At 41.2% G+C, this 14,873-nt stretch overlaps 1 protein-coding gene across 8 annotated transcripts in view; it reads right to left on the bottom strand.

Annotated features, from left to right (window-relative positions):
* The window catches only part of SAMD4A (sterile alpha motif domain containing 4A), a 229,228-nt gene that overhangs the window by 189,092 nt on the left and 25,263 nt on the right, over positions 1–14,873 (bottom strand). The gene's annotated exons all lie outside the window — the stretch shown is intronic.

The following is a 14,873-nucleotide window of genomic DNA, read 5'->3' as shown; positions in this document are numbered from 1 at the left end:
GAAACTCAAACTTTAAAAGTGCATATTAGATAGAACATAAATTTAAGGCAGGGAGCCCTTTTTTTCTTCATTTAGGATTTGTAAGCAACATATACAAGCATTCATACATTTTCAGAACTACAAAAGATTGAAGATCATCTAATATAATGGTTTTCCAAAGACATCCCAGGAATAGAATTCTACCTTGCATAGACATGCCATCAACTCCTTATTCAGGGCTGTGAGTTTTCTTAGCACAGGAAGCTCATTTTGTGTGGCAGAAGAGTGATCCTAAATCTCTCCATACCTAATACCACCACTCCTGGTTCTTTCTTTCTTTCTTGATTCAAGAGCCTCTTCCCATCACCTGAATTGCTTCAATAAAGGTATAGACTTATTTTGTGTTTCTTCAATAAATTCAAACAAGAGTTACAATGTGCATTGAAGAGACACATTCTTGTTAAAAGGCATTGTGGGAAGCCACCATTCTTGCTGGTGGATTCCAACACCTTAAAACACCAAAAACTGGAAGAGCAAAGCAAGGAGCCAATGGCTAATTCTACCGCAGACAACTATGCTCAGCAAGGGCGAGCTAAGGGAATTAAGGATACAATAAAATAATGGAGCCGAGTGTGGTGGCTCATGCCTGCAATCCCAGCACTTTGGGAGGCCAAGGTGGGTGGGATCATGAGGTCAAGAGATCAAGACCATCCTGGCCAACATGGTGAAACTCCATCTCTACTAAAAATACAAAAATTAACCGGGCGTGGTAGCGCACACCTGTAGTCCCAGCTACTCGGAGGCTGAGGCAGGAAAATTGCTTGAACCCAGGAGGCAGAGGTTGCAGTGAGCCAAGACCGTGCCACTGCACTCTAGCCTGGAGACAGAGTGAAGACTCCATCTCAAAAAAACAAACAAATAAATAAAATAATGGATAAACAAAAGTTCTTCTTTTATTTTTATTTTTTAAAAAGGCCTTCGAGGATGCTGAATGCACCAAATGTAAAAGAACTATAAGTGTCCCTGGGAATGAATGACCCATGTACAGCAGTCTTGAATGGTCTAACTACTTATTCATAGAGTAGTACCGAAATAAGACTCACTTGCTCACTCATTTCTTTGGCTATAGGCCAAATGCCTGTACAACCATTTAAAAAAATCAATTTCACAGGCTAATGGGCATGGTGGGAGCCAGAGCTATGCACACTGGACTCTGAACAGAACTGGGCACCATAAGCTTTATAAGACGATCAGTTCCTACTAGCTTGAAGCAAGAGGAAGCTATTGTTAAGTCACTAGATAGCTCATTTAGGTCAGAGTTAAAATCCATATTCATAAAACTGCCTAAATTATACAGAGTCTACATATTTTCGGGTTTAATTATCTTTGGGCTAATAAAAAGTAACATATAAATAAAATGGGGACATACTAAAATAGTTATGGCACTACAACTAGTTTTGTTTTTAAATAAATTATGAGATTATCTATTCACTTTGTCTCCACAACTGAAGACTACCAACACCCTTGATGGAAATGCTATGAGCTAAAAGAAAACCCAGCAGTCATGGCCGGGCGCAATGGCTCATGCCTGTAATCCCAGCACTTTGGGAGGCCGAGGCGGGCGGATCACCTGAGGTCGGAGTTTGAGACCAGCCTGACCAACATGGAGAAACCCCGTCTCTACTAAAAATACAAAATTAGCTGGGCGTGGTGGCACATGCCTGTAATCCCAGCTACTAGAGAGGCTGAGGCACGAGAATCGCTTGAACCTGGGAGGCGGAGTTTGCGGTGAGCCGAGATCGCACCATTGCACTCCAGCCTGGGCAATAAGAGTGAAACTCCATCTCAAAAAAAAAAAAAAAAAGAAAACCCAGCAGTCTTAGATTATGTATAAGATGTACCTCTTGTGGCCCTAATATGTTCATGCCAAGTCACATGGTCTGGCCCGCTCCCCCATCCACCACTGGGGTGGGCACCTAAGTAAGGGGAACAACTCTATGAGTAACCAGAAACCTACACCAGTGTTCCTCAAACTCTAATGTGCAAACAAATCACCAGGGGGTTCTGTTAAAAGGTAGGCTGGGATTCAGTAGGTCTGCAGTGTGACCTGAGAAGCTGCATTTCCAACAAGATCTCAGGTGATGTCCATGATGCCCACCCCAGTGTGCACCTGAAGTAATGAGGATCCAGACATTTAGCCTGACAGGCATGAACTGAGAGAGAATGCAAGAAAGCGAAAGTCTTAAGTCGCCAAAGCTTCCCAATCCTAGCCCCCATGGGGCTGAGGTTTCTGTCCATGGGGCTGCTCATGTCATTCACACAAGAACATTTTTATATTCTTGCAATAAAGCTCCATCTCCTTAAGCTAGCTTGTACTAGTTTCTGTTCCATGCAACCAGAAGAGACTAGAACAGACAGGAAAGGAAGTATCTTCATCCCTGAAAGCCATTGTCTGTGCTATCCTGGTGTTTCTAGTGCGTGCGTGTGTATGTGTGTGTGTGTATGTATTTTAAGGCAGTCCTCTAGCAATGAGAAAATACATTATTATGGGTTGAAAATAAGGAAGCAGCCTATTGGTATGCTTCCTCTTTGTACAGTGATTTCCCAGTTAATCCTAAGGAAATAATCCAGACTTGGAAAGATGTCCCAAGTAAAAGGGCATTGATTTCACAGTTATCTAATCCACGGCCAGCCAGTCCCACATTCCTCTTCTAAACCAGAAGCCCCGTCTCTGGGGCTAGCCCAAGTGAGGGAAGAAAAGTCGTTGTTTCTGGTACCAGGCGGATCCCAGGACCCTGCTGTTTCTGTCCTGCTTTCTCCTTTGTTTCTACACTGCTTCCCTCAATTTTCTCTCCATCATGGTTGCCAGATGTCTTTGGAGTTTTCTTCTTTCTCTAATGACTTAGCACCATCAACTTATCCCAAAGTCTTTAAGTCATTCTAGCCAGACTGTAGTTTTACAACCCTAATACCCATATTAGTTCTTAGGATAGTGATATAAAAGTGTCTGAGGGGTTAGAGTATTCTGTCCAAGTCATCAGCCTTGGTTTCTGCCTCAAACAGCAATTCTTTACACACAGACGCAAGATTCAATTAAAAAGCTCTTTATAAATTCCCACACTGGAGCCTCCAGGGGAGGCCCTGGCTATGGAGTCCACTGTTTAACCGCAACAAATTCCACTGATTACTCTAACCCTACCATACCTAAGCCAAGTGGTGGCCCTTTGATTTACATGAATATAAAAATATTTGTACCATAGGCATTAAAACTTTAGGCTTTAAAATGCCGCTGGGTTTCTGTTGAGACTCATTCCTGTTTTTCATCCCCACCCAATATGAATGAATCAAAAAGGATAAAGGAGAAGTCCAGAAGGAAGCAGGAGACTAACACCAAAGATGAACCAATAATGTGACTGTGACAATAATACGAGTGATACCATTTTATTTACAATCTGGACTCTACCTACTTCCATAATGGATTTTAAATGGCTCAAAATAATCACACGGGCAGGATAGTTGAAATAAAGAAAAAAAAGAGCTAATCCACATGGAAGAAAGGGGAAACAACTACCAGGAAATAGAGATGAGAGTTATTGTAATGAAGCACTAATTTTGGCTTCAAGCTTTAGGAAACCAAAGCTAAAAAGGAAACAGGATAGGTTATGAATTCTCAATTTCATAAATGAAATTGAAATGTGGAAGCAGATGGATTCGTCAGGAGGGACCGTCCATTTTCTACTGCTGAGCTCGAAGAGGAATTTATGGTATAGTCCCCTCCATGAAATACACTAAGAAACAAGGAATGGCAATTTCAGCTGAAGCCAGATGGCCATTTCTCCCTTTAATTGTTGGTAGAAGCCAAAACCCAGATACTGAAATGCAGCTCAGTAAAGGCATAGCTATGCATAGCTGAGTTGATGTAGTCTAAGCATGCTGTTTGCTGGTGCTAATATGATAAAATGCTAGCTCTTGGAGAACCTAGAGTAGTTCATGACTAACCCGCCCTGCAGATTATCTTCCCCAAGAAGGGATTAAGGTTGTTGGTGAGCATTTCAAGTGCAGTGTGTCAGTACTGTTGGCCAATGTTCTGTCAGAAAATCAAAGGATCCAGTCTCCCGGTAAAGGGGCTTTCACCTTCAACAATGGATCCTACTGACAAGACCCATATTATTTTTCAATAGCAAGCTCTCAATATGTTTTCCATCCTAAACAGTTACTTGGGAGATGCCAACTCAAAGTTCTGGACAACAAAGAAAACAATTTCAGTCTAGAAAATTGAGGGCAAAGGTTATCTGGTGGCTAACTCAATCACAAAGACACTGCAGTGTAGTTCCAGTAGAATAGCAAATTGTGAAAGAAATTATATTCTGTTGACAGTTCACTGAATTCCAAGCAGCTGGGTCAATGGAAGCACTGGATGAACTTAATAAAAATCTGTTTTAGGAATAAACAGAAAAACAAAACAGTAACAGCAACAAAACCCTGGATAATGCCTTCCAAAGATGCTAATTTCAGGGGTGGGGCAGTTAATGGCGGAATATTATTTCTTCAGCAGCTGCCTCACCAGACTGCCTGGGTTTATGACAGTGACATGCTCAGGAGAAGGTGCCTGGTTTTCGTTTGCTCTGGCACAACCAGGCATCTCACTTGCCCCCAAACAGAAAAGGACATTTAGCTATAATTGAAAAAGAAGAAAGAAAGGCCAGGACACAGCTTTGCTTCCTGAATTCTAAAACTGAAATTTGATCTGCCAAAAGGTTGTCATTACTCACTCCAGCCTGGCAGTAGGAAATGATGTGGTACAAGGTTTAGAGTAGAATTAAAAGTAGGATTAATGATTTGGGTGTATACAGGAATACATGTCTCTTCTCTCCAGGATCCAAGACTACAAATCTATAAACTGTCTCGAAATTTGTATTTCAGATGAAGAGATCTCAGTGTTTTAGGAAGAAAAGAGGATCAGAGGTTTAAGAGGATGTCTACCCAATTAATTAGCCTGCAGTATGAAGAATAGTCAGGACTATACTACAAAAACTTCGGAATAGGGTTGCTCTTGCTACCAATGATATCAGCTTATCTGTGTAACATTTTAGTTTACAAAGTACTTTATATTTTCACCTATGGTATTGTCTCATGTAATTCTGACAACAGTCCTGCGAATAGTGGTGCTGTCTCCACTAAATGGATGAGAAGATTAAGACAAGTTAACTGACCTATCCAAGATCACAGAGCTAGACAAACAGCTGTGCCAAAATTGAAACTCAGGTCTTCTAACTCCAAATCCTTCATTATAGATATTAGGGTCCATTTCTTTTGATGCAATTGAAGCAGTATAATATTTTTTAAAATCTTCTCATAGGGCAGAGAAAAAAAACATTTCTCATGAAAAATTTGTGGGCCTCGGGTATCCTACCTAGAGTTTAAAAAGAAAAAGTAAGGTGCTCAGGTTACTTATAATGGATGGCACCCACAGATAAAAAGTTGTCAGTCTCTGTCAACACCTAACAGGTTGCCTTTATGTTGGGTTACATATAATCTTTTTTTAGTCCTAATTTCTTTAAATTGTGTTTATTACTCCATATATAGGGGAATTTGACAACAGGAATTAAAGGTCTTAAAAACAGGTATAATATTTGGGACTGTCTATCAAAAATTTAAATGTGCATTATCCCAGCAATTCTTCTCTTGGGAAATTTTTGCTAAAGAAATAAGGACAGGGCCAGTCACACTGGCTCATGCCTGTAATCCTAGTACTTTGGGAGGCTGAGGCAGGAGGATCGCTTGAGCCTAGGAGTTCGAGACCAGCCTGGGCAACATGGTGAGACCCTGTCTCTACAAAAATACAAACATTGGTTGGGTGTGGTAGTACATGCCTGTAATCCCAGCTACTTAGGAAGCTGAGGTGGGAGGATCACTTGAACCTGGTAGGTTGAGGCTGCAGTGAGCTGAAATCACACCACTGTACTCCCGCCTGGGTGACAGAGTGAGACCCTGCAGAAGAGAGGAGAGGGAGGGAAGGGGAGAAGCCACAGAAATGTAAATAACACATGTTCCCGATAGTGGCGTTTATACCAACAAATAACAGATTGTCTATTTTATTTTCTACTTTGTCTTTATTTTCTGACTTCTGTTTTTTGCTGTGAGCCTATGTTTCCTTCAAAACCAGAAAAATAAAGCAATTTTTTAAAGGGGTGAGAGAAAGGAATAGTAACTTTTGACACAGCAAATCTACTTTTTCCTAGGGAAGAGAGTCCAATGAGTGTTTTAAAATATGTGTACAAAAGAAGTGCATTACAATATTTTATAATAGTGAAGAGTTGGGACAAAACTAAATTCTTTAATCAAAATAATATCTACCAAGTGTGACGTGTCCATAGGATTAGCTATTACACAGTTATTTAAAATGTGATACTTGCTTTTATTATTGAGATAAAGACAGCCAATTATAAAATAGGATGCATACAGTATTACCTCATTGTGTATCTGCATGTAACTACATGAATATATTTGCAGAGGAAAAAGATTTAGAAGGCTATGGCAATATGGGATTGGCTTGGTGGATAGTATAACATAATAGCTATGTTACGCAAGGACCCACAAACACACTAAGTTTGAACGCTGACTGTGTCATTTTCTAGATATTTAATCAGAACCATGTTAACTGTGTTTGTGCCTCAGTTTTCACATTATTTATCTCTGTAAAACCTTCTAGTTAGTCTAACAAATGCTCAGACTGTGTCCCCAACAAGATTAGTCTCCCTGTCTCTTTCTTCCTTTTGTAGAGAAGTGCATTTTCCAAGACAGAACTCACTCTCTTTCTAAATTAGCATGACTCATCTGTCCTTCCTTCTCTAAACTGCTTTATGGAGACCAAGGATCATAAACTCAGATGTCTATCACGACCAGGGAGAAGCAATGTGTGCTTAAGACCACAACAGGGGGCACTAGTGTGATGGCTCACGCCTGTAATCCCAACATTTTGGAAGACAGAGGTGGGCAGTTTGCTTGAGCCCAGGAGTTCGAGACGTGGGCAACACGGCAAAAACCTGTCTCTACAAAAAATACAAAAATTAGCCGGGCATGGTGGCACATCCTATAGTCCCAGCTACTCTGGAGGCTGAAATGGGAGGATCGCTTGAGCCTGGGAGGTCGAGGCTGCAGTGAGCCATGATCATGCCACTACACTCCAGCCTGGGCAACAGGGTGAAACTCTGTCTCAAAAAAAGGAAACAAAAAAAAAAAGATAGAAAGAAAGAAAGGCCGGGCACGGTGGCTCACGCCTATAATCCCAGCAGTTTGGAAGGCTGAGGTAGGTGGATCACTTGAGATCAGGAGTTCAAGACCAGCCTGACCAACATGGAGAAACCGTCTCTCTACTAAAAATACAAAATTAGCTGAGTGTGGTGGTGCATGCCTGTAATCCCAACTACTCAGGAGGCTGAGGCAGGAGAATCGCTTGAACCTGGGAGGCAGAGGTTGTGGTGAGCCGAGATCACACCATTGCACTCCAGCCTGGGCAATAAGAGCAAAACTCCGTCTCAAAAAAAGAAAAAAGAAAAAAAAAAAAAAAAGAAAGAAAAGAAAAAGAAAAAGACCACAACAGAGAGATAGAGAGATGTGGGGATTGAGGCAAACTGAAGCATGCCTACCTGTCTAACAGGACAGCTCCTACATGTTAAGCAGATTGTACACACATAGGAATGCATATTTGGTACTGCCAAACCTTCCATTTTTCGAAAAAAAAAAGAAACTCAGATTTTGAGGTGTCACTCCCCAAAGCTAATACAGATATATGGTGTTTTGTTTGCTTTCTTTTTCAATAAAATGCAATGGGCATGAAACAAAAACACTTCTTCATGGGCTCCCTTTCATGAGATCTGATTTAGAGGTCTGGCTACAAGCAACAGAATCCTAACAAATGAACACAGGAAGGCTATGAACAGAGAAGGCTACTTTTCAGAACCTGAAGCTTTTCTCTCCTGGCTGGATATTCTGCATTTACCCCCTCCCCCACCAAGAACCATTCTCCACCCTTCTCACCCTGATGTGTGCGCTGGAAGGCTGCCCTCTCAGACTACATCTCGTGGTTCCCTGGGGTTCATTTGGGATGGCCAGCAAGACCCTGAGGAGAGAAAGGCTGGGGCATCTCCCACTCGGCTCCCTCCGTGGCAGGGTGCTTTGTCACAGCTGATCTTCTGCCTAAGGCCTCAGCTCCTAGGAAAGAAGGCCCTTTCTACAGCTCTTTCATTGTTTCCTTTTTTGAGATGCAGTCTCACTATATCACCCAGGCTACAGAGCAGTGGTACGATCTTGGCTCACTGTAACCTACCCTCCCAGGTTCAACTGATTCTCCTGCCTCAGCTTCCCAAATAGCTGGGATCACAGGCACGCACCACCATGCCTGGCTAATTTTTGTATTTTTAGTAGAGACAGGGTTTCACCATGTTGGCCAGGCTGGTCTCGAAGTCCTGACCTCAGGTGATCCACCTGCCTCAGCCTCTCAAAGTGCTGGGATTACAGGCATGAGCCACCACGCCCGGCCCCTTTCCTTGTTTCTTGAGGACTAGGAGTGGTGATGGCTTTCTGTTGTTGTTATTTCTGGTATGCTTTGCCAACTCTTGTTGATTTCCCTGACTCCTGCCTACGTCTTTGTTAGTAGCTCCTTTATTTTTATTTTATTTTTTTTTTTTTTATTTTTTTTTTATTTTTGAGACGGAGTCTCGCTCTGTCGCGGGGGCTGGAACGCAGTGGCCGGATCTCAGCTCACTGCAAGCTCCACCTCTCGGGTTTACGCCATTCTCCTGCCTCAGCCTCCTGTGTAGCTGGGACTACAGGCGCCCGCCACCTCGCCCGGCTAGTTTTTTGTATTTTTTTAGTAGAGACGGGGTTTCACCGTGTTCGCCAGGATGGTCTCGATCTCCTGACCTCGTGATCCGCCCGTCTCGGCCTCCCAAAGTGCTGGGATTACAGGCTTGAGCCACCGCGCCCGGCAGTAGCTCCTTTATTTAGGTCTTCTCAATTACCTCCTTTGAGGATACCACCTCTTTCCTGCCAGGACCTGACTGATACTCTTCCCACACCACATACCATGATCTAGTTACCACACTAAATAGACAAGACCGAGATCCTTCTCTTCCAGACCTGGGAGTCTAATTCCACAGAGGAAGAGATCCACTAGTGAAGCCACTTCAATTCGAATTTTTCTAGGTTGAAAAGATACTATTTCTTGAATCTTTCATGAACTCTAATTTCCAAATCACAGTTCTGAATTACTAAGATTCTTAGACTATCAGTCCCACTCTGGAACAGTTAAAATGAAAGGCAAAAAACTAGTATCATCCTATTAAAAATAAAATTTGGAAATCATGTATGCTCCATGGGACAAAGATCTTTATCTTACACTTTCCTAAAATGCCCACATAAGAATGTTAATAATTTTTTTACAGTTTTTGAATGAGAAATGCCACTTAAATATGTTATATTGAAGCTTTTCCTCTCAGTTAACCCCATTCAACACTTTCAGTACCCTGCTTAATCCAAGTATATCTAAACATGTAAGTATCATAAACTAAAATTCTGCATTAAGAGGGACACTAGAGTGAACCCCTTCCCCTCTGAAGGCTGTTCCTTCTTTCCTTGTATTGTAGTTAGGAGTGTAAGGACATTAGTTCGCCTTACTAGATCTTTTAGTTCATTTAATCATTTATTCAACATATACATGCAAGTATATATTATATATATTTATATATATAATAATAATATATACACATATATAAATAAATACATATATATACACACATATATATGGCACCAGCCCTGTACCCATTTTGACTCTGGAGCTATGAAGATAAGAGGACTCTGACCTCAAGGAATTCAACATGTATGTTATTGTATACGTATAAGATAGTAACATAAAACTCTAGTGAAGATGTCTTCAAATGTGAGAAGAATATCAATGAGATTTGCTAAGACAGTCTGTAGAAAGAGCTAAAATGGCTATACCTGAGATGTGACCTTGTGTTGGGAAATGAAAGCTGAGAGACATGTGGTCAGATAGAAGACAGGAAGGTGTTCCAGATGAATGGAAAAGCATTTGCAAAATACCAAAGAATGACAGGGGCAAGTTTTACAAGTTTGTACTCCTAATATTCATGGCACAGAGTAGGTATTTTTTCAATGAATGAATAAAATGGGATTTCACATGCAAAAATGTCACTGTCTTCATTATTTAAAGTCCTGTTAGGGTAGCAATATAATTAATCATTCATGGTTGGCCCTAAACTGGAAAAAGGCCTTGTAAGATGTATTATTTGAAGTGGTTCCAAAATCAAAAGAAAAAAATGTTAATGTCAGCCATGCATATTTCTGTCACTTAAATTCCAACACAAAAATTACGTACCAATAAGTTGCTGATATGTTAGTATGGCTGAGACTAGTTTAACATTTTAAATTCATTCATGATTTAGTCATCTTGTAGTAGTGACTGTTTTAATGTGTTCCCAAGGGAAAAAGTACAACCACCAATTAAATCTGATTCAGTGATAAAAATTTAACCTCTGAATACTAATAAAAATTTGGGCTTTTACATTTCCTTTTTCTTAAGTTTTCCCTTCCACTACAATTTCCATACCCAACAAGTTCTGTCCTGCTGTTTGTACTTATCATCTTACTTCTAGCCAGGAGAAACTGCATGTGGTCTGTATACTTCAAAGGTCTGAACATGTACTGATTATCTAATTAACACTGGCAATTTTAAAAGTAGCTTTTTTTTTTTTTTTGAGACAGTCTTACTCTGTCACCCAGACTGGAGTGTAGTGGCATGATCATGGCTCACTGCAGCCTTGATCTCCTGGGCCCAAGCAATCCTCCTACCTTGACCTCCCAAATTGCTGCAATTATAGGCATAAGCTACCGCACTCAGCCAAAGAGTGGCATTTTTGTTCTGTACCTTATGCAGATAATATACACTTAAGAGGCAGAAAGAAAACCAAGAAGAGCATAAACAGAGCTGTTAACAGTGTTCATTTAGTGGGGAGGGCTGTGGTTATGGAAGACTTTTACTTTCTATGTTATCTACCTCTATCATACATTTATGAAAATCTACTTTTTAAATAGCAATCATATTTTGCTTCTGCAATAGAAGAAACAAAGACTTTTTCTTAGAGTAGGTAGGTAGGCACATGAGTCATCTTCCTGTATATGATCTGGTCTGAAAATTTCAACAAATACTGCAGAAGAAATCCCATCAGAACTAGGGCAACAGCAATCCTTCCTTCCTTTTCACAAGGCATCAGTAATACCACCGCTCTGATTCTCCCCTACTTGGCTCATCCTCCCATGCCTCTCTCCTGGCCAGACCTAAGAAGGCCATCTCTCCCCACTGCCTGAGAATGCACCTCCTTAAAAGAGGAGCTGCTGGGTGTTTTTAAATACCAAATATACTTATCAAAATATACATTTAAATCAGCTTGAGAAAAACACTCGTACCTATTGGTTTCAAGTGCACTTTAGCTTAGAGAGTGACTATTCCAGCCTTTAGAGGGGGGCCATTTTTCAATCAAAATTAAGTGAAACTAAGCATTTGTAAAATCATTTTTCACAGGGCAAAGATGATAATTTATAGGATTTCATTTCTCCTGAAATCATTTCCTCTTTCCTTCTACTACTTGCCCCTAAATCACCTAGAAGTAAATATCATCTTCTTACATTGCCAGTTTTCAGTTTGATCTAAAAAATGAATAGAAAAACCTGTTGTTGTAATTCACTGAGACCCATTCTGGCTAACAAAAGAAACAGGTGATGGGTGGAGAAAAGAAAATGACAAAGAAACCAGCCACAGATATGAAATACAATAAAAACCCCAGAATACAAAACTAATAATAATCAAGAATTACTTAATGATGAAGAAATTAATTAGGTTCTCCAGGAAGCAAGAATAGTAATTATGACCAGAAAAACAAAAACATAAGCATCTGTAATTATAAAAAACTAGAAATCATCTAAATTTTCAGTAACAGAGAAATGGTTAAATAACTTATATATTTTCCAAACAATGAATGGCATGCATTCATTACAAATAGCATATTCAGAATGGCAGAATGCTGATAATTACTGAAGCTGAATGTTGGGTATTTAGGGGTTTATTATATCATTCTATTTTTTCTAAGTCTAAAATTTCCCATAAAACATGTTTTCTAAGACTATTTAGTGACATGAGAAAATGCTCATAATATAACATTAAACGAAATGTGAAGGAAAAGCAAAATACAAACTGTATAAAGTACATGATTCCTACGTTGTTAAAAACACGCATAAACATAAAGATGACGGCCAAGAAGGAAATGCTCTAAAATAAGAGGCAATGAGTGGCTCTGGGTGGCAGGATCAATGATGACGATTTTCTTCTTTTACTTCTCTGTATTTAAAAATGTCTAAGGCCGGGCGCGGTGGCTCACGCCTGTAATCCCAGCACTTTGGGAGGCCGAGGCGGGCGGATCACAAGGTCAGGAGATCGAGACCACGGTGAAACCCCGTCTCTACTAAAAATTACAAAAAATTAGCCGGGCACGGTTGTGGGCGCCTGTAGTCCCAGCTACTCGGGAGGCTGAGGCAGGAGAATGGCGTGAACCCGGGAGGCGGAGCTTGCAGTGAGCCGAGATCGCGCCACTGCACTCCATCCTGGGCTGGGCGACAGAGCGAGACTCCGTCTCAAAATAAATAAATAAATAAAAATAAAAATAAAAATGTCTTAACAATAGCCGGGCGCGGTGGCTCACGCCTGTAATCCCAGCACTTTGGGAGGCCAAGATGCGCGGATCACAAGGTCAGGAGATCGAGACCATCCTGGTTAACACGGGGAAACCCCGTCTCTACTAAAAATATAAAAAATTAGCCGGGCGTGGTGGTGGCGCCTGTAGTCCCAGCTACTTGGGTGGCTGAGGCAGGAGAATGGCGTGAACCCAGGAGGCGGAGCTGGCAGTGAGCTGAGATCGTGCAGCTGCGCTCCAGCCTGGGCGACAGAGTGAGACTTCGTCTCCAAAAAAAAAAAAAAACACAAAAGAAACTGTTTCACTTCGGTAATAAGCAGAATGATAGACATTAAAGGATACATATTTGGGGAAGGAAAGAAGAGAAGAAAGTGCAGACCATGTGTGTGAGCTTGCCAGATGCAAAGTGTTTGTAGACGCTGCATGGGATGAAAAGAAGACTAAGACAAGTTTACCACAGGAAAGGAGCTTACAAGCCATTTGAGGAGACAACTTAAACATACGGTACTCAATGCTACCAGGCTGCATATAGATAAGTGTTGAAGGAGTTCTTGCAATTGCTAGGGTGGTTCAAAAAAATAGAAAGTCACAGAGCTATAGTGGTCGACGAAGAATGAACGATGACCGAACCCAGCTGCCAGGGAACAGGGCTCTGATGGATGGCTGGGATGCCCATGGTGAGGGGAAAGATGGGGGGAGCTTTGAGGAGGAAGGGCAGTTTAAGCTTAAGGCATGCACACATGGAGGAAAAGGGAAAACAGCACACAAAGCAAGTCACTTTGCCTGAAACAGGATTCATGGAGAAGAGTGGTGAGAAATATGGCTGCAAAACTAGGTTAGAGCGAAGGCTTTCAGCCTCATCAGACTCCAGGCCTCCTTTGCAATCCTGAAATGAGAAATCACAGACAATATAACCTAATCTGCATATAATTTTAATAAATCAATGCTATGACCTAGTTGCAATATAAAGGAGAAATAAAAGGGAAAGAACTTATAATGATACAATATACATTACACTATGTAGATGTTATGCATAGGAGCTGTAGAAAACACAATGAGGTGGTCAGCTTCTTGCCGCTAGGCTACAGTCACCATGAATGGGGCAGTTACACATGCTGACTGATAGGCCAATTTCAAAACCACAAGTAACTATACCAACATGGGAAACAACTCCTGGTAAAGTCTCAAGAAAAAAAAAAATACAGGATTCCCTCCATTTAAATTATGCAAAAAATACCTTTTGCTTATAGAGATCATTTAGGCTCTGATGACTACCAATAGATTTTTCATTTCTCTGTTGCCTGGCAGGCATTTGAAAGTCAAATGGGATGTGGAGCAATTGCCCTATACATTGCTTGATTTCTAGCACCCTTGGCACCACCCACTAATTGCCAATGGCAAATCACCCCCTTAATACTGTGAAAACCACGAATACACCCACAGAATTCTAAAGTACCCGTAGAGGCTAGGAACACCCTTGCTGAGAACCCCAGGGATAGAGCTAGAGTCAGCCTTTCTCACCAGGGGTACCACTATCATTCTGGGCAGGACAGATCTCATGCTTGCACGATGTATCCCTATCATTCCATGCTAAAAGCCAATCATGGTGACAGCCAGAAAAATAGCCCCTCATTCATCCTCTTGGCATGCTACCTCTGAGAGACGGTGACCAAGATCTTGGAAGGCTTGAGTGACAAGCTGCTTCAGCAATTGAGGGTAAAAGTCTGAGATAAGAAACTCTGATTTTAAAAACTTTTAAATCCCTCTATGATGCAGCTTTCAGAGAGCTAAGCTTCAGTATCGTGTGATTGTTAAAGCAGAAAAAGAAAGCTATAATAAAAGCACCCTTGAACATTTACTAACATTTGACTATTTCTCAAACCCAAAGGTGGCCTTTGGCTACTTCTGAAAAAAGCTAGGTGCTGGAAAGCATGCTACCTGGTAGTCTGGGGAATATACAGCTCATGTGTGGAGCACATTTGGGTTTTCATGCCACTCATGGGAAGGTCATGAAAAGAATGCAATGTCACTCCTTAGAAGGACTCAGCACAGCTGACAGAGAGATTACCACCAGCTAGGAGAGAGAGGAGAGGGAGGGATTCAAAGACACTCAGGAAAGAGAAAAGG

Source organism: Macaca fascicularis, chromosome 7, assembly GCF_037993035.2.
Source record: "Macaca fascicularis isolate 582-1 chromosome 7, T2T-MFA8v1.1".
NCBI classification, from domain to species: Eukaryota; Metazoa; Chordata; class Mammalia; order Primates; family Cercopithecidae; genus Macaca; species Macaca fascicularis.
This window is presented reverse-complemented; position numbering and strand designations above follow the sequence as displayed.